The following is a 7395-nucleotide window of genomic DNA, read 5'->3' as shown; positions in this document are numbered from 1 at the left end:
ACCTTAAAGATCTCAGAGCAGTGTTCTCTCTTCTTTGTTGTGTCTAAGATCCATCCCCATTCTTCATCACAGGACTTGTACATTTCTTTGAATCCCAAAGACGGCCGATTACCTCCTTCCATATCCTATTCGTGTAATCACGGTTGAAGAACAAGTGACTAGTGTTTTTCTCTCTTTGTTGCAGAATATACATTTAGAGGCAATTAGAGTTGTTTAATATCTTGATCCTCACCAGTTTTATCTTGTGTGAGAAGTGCTCTCGAGAGTACCGCCATATTTAGAACTTCAGGCCGAGGTAAAGACCATTTCCCCATATTAACAATTTTGATACATGTACGATTACGAAATCCCGCAAGTGCATGACCCGGTCCCTAAAATGATGAAATATGTTTAAATCTCTAACGATAATATCCCTTTCCACAATGTCACCGATAAGCTTGAAGGCCTCATGACAGTTCTAACACATTCTCAAGTTTTTCATCACTCTAATGCCACCCCTTTGGGAATGTTTATCAAGGCAAATCCTAACGCCAATTTTTCATTTGTGGAGACCAACAATAGTCTCTTCACTTCCTCTTCAACGTCAACAAACACTAATCCTTTTGCTAGCACTTACATACCCCCTCTCCTTCATTCTCGTTCTAGTTCCTTCAAACGGTTGTGATTGATTTCTTTCTTGCGTGCATGAAGACAAATCCCCTGATAGAATATGTAAGTTGCATCTTTGATCTCAACCCAACTACACCCGAGGTTCTTTTCGGATACCATGTCGCTTCATCTCCGGACCGTATTTTTTATAGGCATTATCCCACTTCCCAATTTTTGCAAATGTATTTGACATTGTCACATATGCACCCGCAACTTGTTGGTCTCAATCGATTAGCCTTTGTCCAGCCTCAACAATGATATCTAACCTTCCATGAGTCCTACTAGCCGATAGAAGTGAACCCCACAACAATGCCGCCTCTTTGGCTTCAGACGAATAGTCTTAGCCAACCCGGATGAGCTTCATCAAGGCAACTCAGGCGACCAAGCATATCAACAAGTGCAGATGTAATGTTTTGCATCGGGGAACTATCCCATGCTTTGTGTACATTGAATTCAAATATTCAAGGCCTATGTCAACGAGACTGAATGGTTACCAAAGATGCAAAACGCCAAGAAAAGTTACATCATTGGGTTTAATTCCCCTTTCAAGCATCTCTTGAAAGAGGTCTAGTGACAAATTCCCCCGCCCATACTTTGCAGCTCCCACAATCATTGATGTATATGGAATAACATATGGATTTGAATCATCCGAAAAACCTTATTCGAATATGTAATGCAACCACATTTGGCATACATGTCAACCGATTGTACTTTCGCGAATCACATTACTACCATCATAACCACGGTGAAATACAGCTCCATGTGTCACTTTCCTGCAGCCTAACCTACCCAAGCTTGCACAAGCACTAATAATGCTTCCTAAAGTAAAATGACTTCGGCAACATTGACTTAATAAATTCCCTAAACAACAAAAGTGCTTTCTCCCCTAATGCATTCTGCACATACACCGCTATCATAGAAGTCCAAGAAACTACATTCCTATAAACCATCAGATCAAAAACTTTACGAGCTTCAACAACATCATTACACTTCCCATACATATTGATAAGCGAAGTACAAACTCCAATATCATCTTTTAAACCAATAATCTCAACATGGGCATGAATTTTTCTACCATTTTCAACGTCCCGAAAGAATGGAACAAGCATTTATGACAAGAGGTAGTGAACGAAACGAATTAGGCAAAACATGAGTTTTAACATCATTTCAAAACCCCAAGAGCCTTTTGAGGTTTTTCTCGTTAATATAACCGGACATGAGAGATGTTCAAGAAATGACATTCGGATCATGCATTTCGTGAAACAGCTTTTGAGCATCTTTAATATTTTCAAGTCTTACATAGGCGTTCAGAAGATGGTTTGCTGTAATGGTATCATCCAGGAATCCAGATTTTACGGACTGAAATTATAGAATTTTGGAGGTGTTGAATGAAGTGGGGTTTTGTATGTTGGTTTTGGCGGGAAAGGTTTATTAAGAAGAAATATTTTGGATTTAAGGTGAATCTTCATTCCAAGGAAACAGGTTTATATTCAGTTGGGGTATTTTGGTCATTGTAACATGGACAAATTGTGACCATAATACAAAACAAGTATGCAAAAGTTGAAGATGAGGCCACAAATCGAAGATGAGGTCCAAGAAAGAGAAGCAGACAATTTTTTTTTAAAGTGTTTAAGGTGTTTTTAAATCGTTTTGGAATGCTCGTGGTTATCTTATTTTTTGTTTGAAAAGTGATGCACTCTTACTATTCCTTTTTCTAGACGAAGCAAGTTTGGTCATATCTTTGCCTTGTCTTTACAAAATTTAGTCAATACTGTTATGGGTGGGGGCGTCAGCGGAGAGGGAGAGATAAAATTTAGTCAATACTGTTATGGGTGGGGGCATCAGCGGAGAGGGAGAGATTGAAAGGGCGTGGAGAGGGAGAGGGACTAAAATAAGAGATGAGGAATGAAAACAGACAGAAACCAACCAAATGACTTTTTGTCCGCATACCCTCTCGGCCCAGAACGTTCGCTTCACTTGATTAGTACTTGACAAAACCCTCGTTAAACCTCCCTAATAAAAAAAAACTATTCATTACTCTTATTTATACACATTCACTTCTACATTGTCATTGACTCATTGTGATTACGATGACGGTCTTTTCAAGACCTGAAAACGCTCTGAAGCGTGTTGAAGGTCAATCCACTCATTCAACTGTACTGTTTTTTCTTTTCTTTTATTCGTATCATGGCGTAGGTTGTCGTAATAAAACTTGTGGTGAATTATTTATTACATGGATGCAGAGTTGATTATAGTTGGACAGAAACAAGCTGCCTTGCAATTACTCCATGATGGAACAAGACACTTGAACTGATAATGTTCAAGTATGTGGAGGTTTGTGTGGATATGTGTATGGGGAGGTTTGCAAAGGATGGTGTCACAGCCCGAATTTCTAAACAATTAAAAAAAATGAACATTTGAAATATAAATATCTCAAACATCACTTGGTTTAATTGTCTAAAAACCCAGGCTATGACGGGGTGGATACAACACATGTCAAAACCTAAAACCCACATCACAACAGGATCAACTTAACAACAAAAATCTCCAAATTCCTCAACTATCACTTTATTAAAAACTTTCTTCCATCCCAATACAAACATAAACAAACTTTAAGAATAACAATTTCCAACATCGTATTCTCATGTCATATAAAAATGTAACCTACGTTATTACATCCTTCCAAAAGATCAGACCTAATAAACTAAACTCCCAGACTGCTCCAGGCGAGAATCCCAATCACACGCCATGGTTCCACTGCCTTCCACCTATGTTCCCAAGAACACACCCACGTTGCCAAAATAAAGCAAACATGGGTCAGCAAAATAGAATTTGCTGGTATGAGTAGACTAACCACATATAAACATTATCATACTTTAATTATCCAAACAATCACTTTATATTTTCCCATAACTTAATCATTATCAGCTTGGAAGACAGGTAGTTCCGTCATTTCAACCGGCATAGCGTCTTCCCAAGCAAGACTTCCATTATATTAACTCATTCAAATCACTCATTTTAATATCTAAATCATTGCATTAACACTTACCGATATCCACGGCTGTATAAGGGTAGGACCGCGTCCCTGCACAAAATGTTATTAAGTCCTACCCTCCTGCAAAAGAAAGCTAGAACTTTTATATAATATGTGTAGATATCCTAGGGTATTGAAGTAAACCCAAACACACTCGCACAATCAATTCAATTTCTCTTATCAAATAATCAATTACTTTTCTTATACACATATTTCACAACCTATGTACCTTAGGTCATTCCTGCCACATTCAAGGAATACCCAACCCTACATTCCCGTACACTCAAGGAATACAACTAACCCGCAAGGCGAATACCTTAGTTCCTCTCTAGGGTAGTCCAAACAATCTGGTCATTCATGGCACATTCAATGAATACCCGGGTCATTCATGGCACATTCAATGAATACCCATAGATAACGCTAACGGGCCATTTATGGCACATTCAATAAATGCCCACCTAACCTATGACATCAACAGTCATAAAAACTCAATTTCAAAACTTGAGGCGTGGAGAGTTCTAAAAGAGTGCGGTAAATTTGTTTACGCATTATTGAACTTTATATCATATATTATTTCAGAGAACGAAAGAGTATCTTGATTCATGTATTTTTGGTTTACGCGTTATTAATTTCATGGATGTCTAAGTGTCATAACGTTGCATATCATAAAAGATTGAAATATCACATAATAGTTAATACACGTACACACACATATATATACAGGTCTTAGCCTAAAGTTAAGCACCTATCCCAATAGACTTAATCATAGCCAAGTCAAAGGTCTTTATGGCTATGTCTCTTAAAATATAAATCTTGTCACGTGTCTAAAATACGCCATATCAACGTCAAAGTCAACATATCATGGTCAAAGTCAAACTGTCATTTCCATGTTCGACAGGTTCAGGGTCATAGCTAGCCATGGTTCATGGCTAAGGTCAATGTGCATGGCTCATGAGCTCTTGACCAAGGTAATGGTTCGGACCCAACTGGCCAAGCCCAAACCTTAGAACCCGGAAGTCTAAAACCAACTTATTTATTCTACCTGACCCAATTGGGATCTATATTAAGTCCTATGGACTGGCCCATGCAATATTAGAAACTGGCCTAAAACTGAAATAGAACTCGGCCCACAACTAACACTAAAACTGGTCCCAACACTTAATGAAATCGGGCCCAAACAAAACAATCTAATTGAAAAAGGCCCAACCAAAAGTAAATGAAAAGAATCCGGCCCAACCACCTAAACCACCTAAGGCCCAAGCCCCAGGCCCAATGAAAACCATCAGGTTGTCTTCCTCACCTCACCAGCCACCACCGGCTAGAATCCCGGCCACCACTATCTCATCTCCTCCTTCCAGCGGTTTTGCTCCAAATCAAAACCCCTATAGCTTTAATGAAAGCTCCAACTCGATTCCTCACCTCACAACAAACGCCAAGAATTTCAGCCCAAATTGCGCCATTAACGCTTCATTCAAGCTTTGTCATCCCCATTCGACAGCCCCCACCCAACTCTCCAATACTCAATCATCCATACACCAACAACCAACATCACAACTAACCTCACTACAAAAAGTGCAAACCAACGAACCGAGGATGGGCGACATTAAGCGCTAAGCTCCAAGCTTCCAACAAGCATCCAAACTTCAATCCCGACGTCCCCGACATAAACCAAATCAAAATCAAATCAACCATAGAACAACGGTATAGCCGTTTATACGGTTTCAAAACAATATATATATCCATACCCCCACAAGATCTCGATCCACGCTAGACGGGACAGGAGGGCCATTGGCGCTCCTTGAAGCTTTGGATTCAAAATAAAGAAGCCAACACTATACTAACATTAGCCCATTTAACACTTAGACATTATAGAGAATAACTACAAGCAAATGAAGCGAGACCTTAGACTCGACATTATAGCGAATATCTACATAAAATGAACGAAACCTTAGACATTAACTTTTTGTCTGTATACCCGAAAACTATAAATCCGGTGAAATAGCAAAATAGCTACTCACCTTTAGCGCGCTCCTGTTCCCAGCAAAATCTCCAGCAAGAAACTTCTCTCTTTCCTCTTTGTGAAACTCTATTTTCTGAAAAACTCTATGTTTTTCACCAACCCTATTTTTTTTCTTTTTTGTTCTGTTCAAAACAAAACCCCCGAAATAGGGACGAGAGTTTATCCCATAAACCCACGTCTCCCATTTCCACTAACACTTATCCTATTTTTATTATATCTACTAGTAAACGGGCACGTGCGTTGCACGTGCTAGGAAAGAAAAATTGGGGAAAAGAATAAACGCATGTAAATTAGAATAGTAAATTAAAAAGTTCAATAAGGAAAAAACCACTTCAATGCGTTAGTTGTATTCTTTGTTTGATTCGATTTTTGATGCTCTACCATGGCTATTAATTTTTTGTTGGTTTAAATAAGTAGGTAGCTTTTGAGAAAAAAATTGTAGCTAGTTTAAAAAACAATTTTTATTTATTTATTATTTAGAAACGATCACATTTGGAAATAATTAGAAAAAAATGCATTGGATTAACTTTGTTAATATTTGGAGTGAATATGTGGTGTGAATTGAATGTGTAAATAATAGCTTTTTAAGATGGTTATGTGGCAAGATTACAATTTAAAAGCTTTCAATATAATGTGGATCTTATTTCATGTGTATAGAGATTGAATGATTCAAATGATATGGTGTTGTTTTTTTTCAATCCATCGTATGGAGGCTAATACAAAAGGAAGAAATTATGGATGCTAGCTAGTTGCATCGCTGAATTTTTACATTGGTTATTAGTCCACATTCTAAAAATGCTATTAGCACCCCCAACTCCACATGCAGAACTTTGGCAAGTTTTGGGCTTCAACTTGATTAACATAATGCAATGGAATGTTGGTTCTTTGAGAGTCAAATTAAGTGTAATGATTGAGTAGTTAGCAGCAGGTGCAGAGTGCATGGTAAAAGAGGCATTATAAGCGTGATCCATTGTGCATAATAACTATGATATGCCTAGATGATTATAGAAACATTTTGTCAAGCGGCAACATTTTGATTATAGAAACATCCATAATACAGACTGGTGTAGTGGGAAAAATGGTAGTGATCTTGGGAAAAATGGTAGTGATCTTCGTAAAAAAAAAAAATTGTTGGATTGGTATTAAAAACTCTAATATTGCTTCAACGAAAGATGAGACATGCCATGATTGGTAATTTCAGGTATGCACATGCAGGTCAGGGCATAACTTCCTACTAATCATCATAACAAATTAATCCAAAAGTTTGTAACACCCAAATTAAGCTTAACTACAAATACCCGCTAATAAGTTGACTAAAGAAATGGAGATATACCAATTGGAAAGATTTCATGGGTTCAATGAGAGTAACGAGATTGCCATATCCCTTGATGAGTTGATCAACTGGGTGCGGGGTAATCACGTCCTTAAACTTTGCCATCAGTACGTGTTTCACCAATCCAGTTGCTTCCACCATTTCTATCTCATTGTTATCTCCAAGAAATGAGAAATGGGGCCTTAGCTAGCTACCTCCTTTCACTGTTATCTCTCTAAACTCAAAGCAGCCCAGTTTGAAATTGAAACTTCGAAGTTCAAACATACGAAAAGTACTGAATGCTTATCTGCGTTTCAACAACCTTTGAATCAATTAAGAACTGTAAAAAAGTTAATTGGCTTCTAAATCATTCATTTAGTT

The 7395-nt window shown here is 37.9% G+C and overlaps 1 pseudogene; it reads right to left on the bottom strand.

Annotated features, from left to right (window-relative positions):
* Positions 1-339: 339 nt before the first annotated feature.
* LOC147512644 (pentatricopeptide repeat-containing protein At4g15720 pseudogene) lies at positions 340-7176 on the bottom strand (annotated as a pseudogene).
* Positions 7177-7395: the final 219 nt, after the last annotated feature.

Source organism: Coptis chinensis, chromosome 3 (genome assembly GCF_015680905.1).
Source record: "Coptis chinensis isolate HL-2020 chromosome 3, ASM1568090v1, whole genome shotgun sequence".
In the NCBI taxonomy this organism is placed as follows: domain Eukaryota; kingdom Viridiplantae; phylum Streptophyta; class Magnoliopsida; order Ranunculales; family Ranunculaceae; genus Coptis; species Coptis chinensis.
The sequence above is the reverse complement of the archived record's forward strand: the minus strand, read 5'-3'. Positions and strand labels throughout refer to the sequence as shown.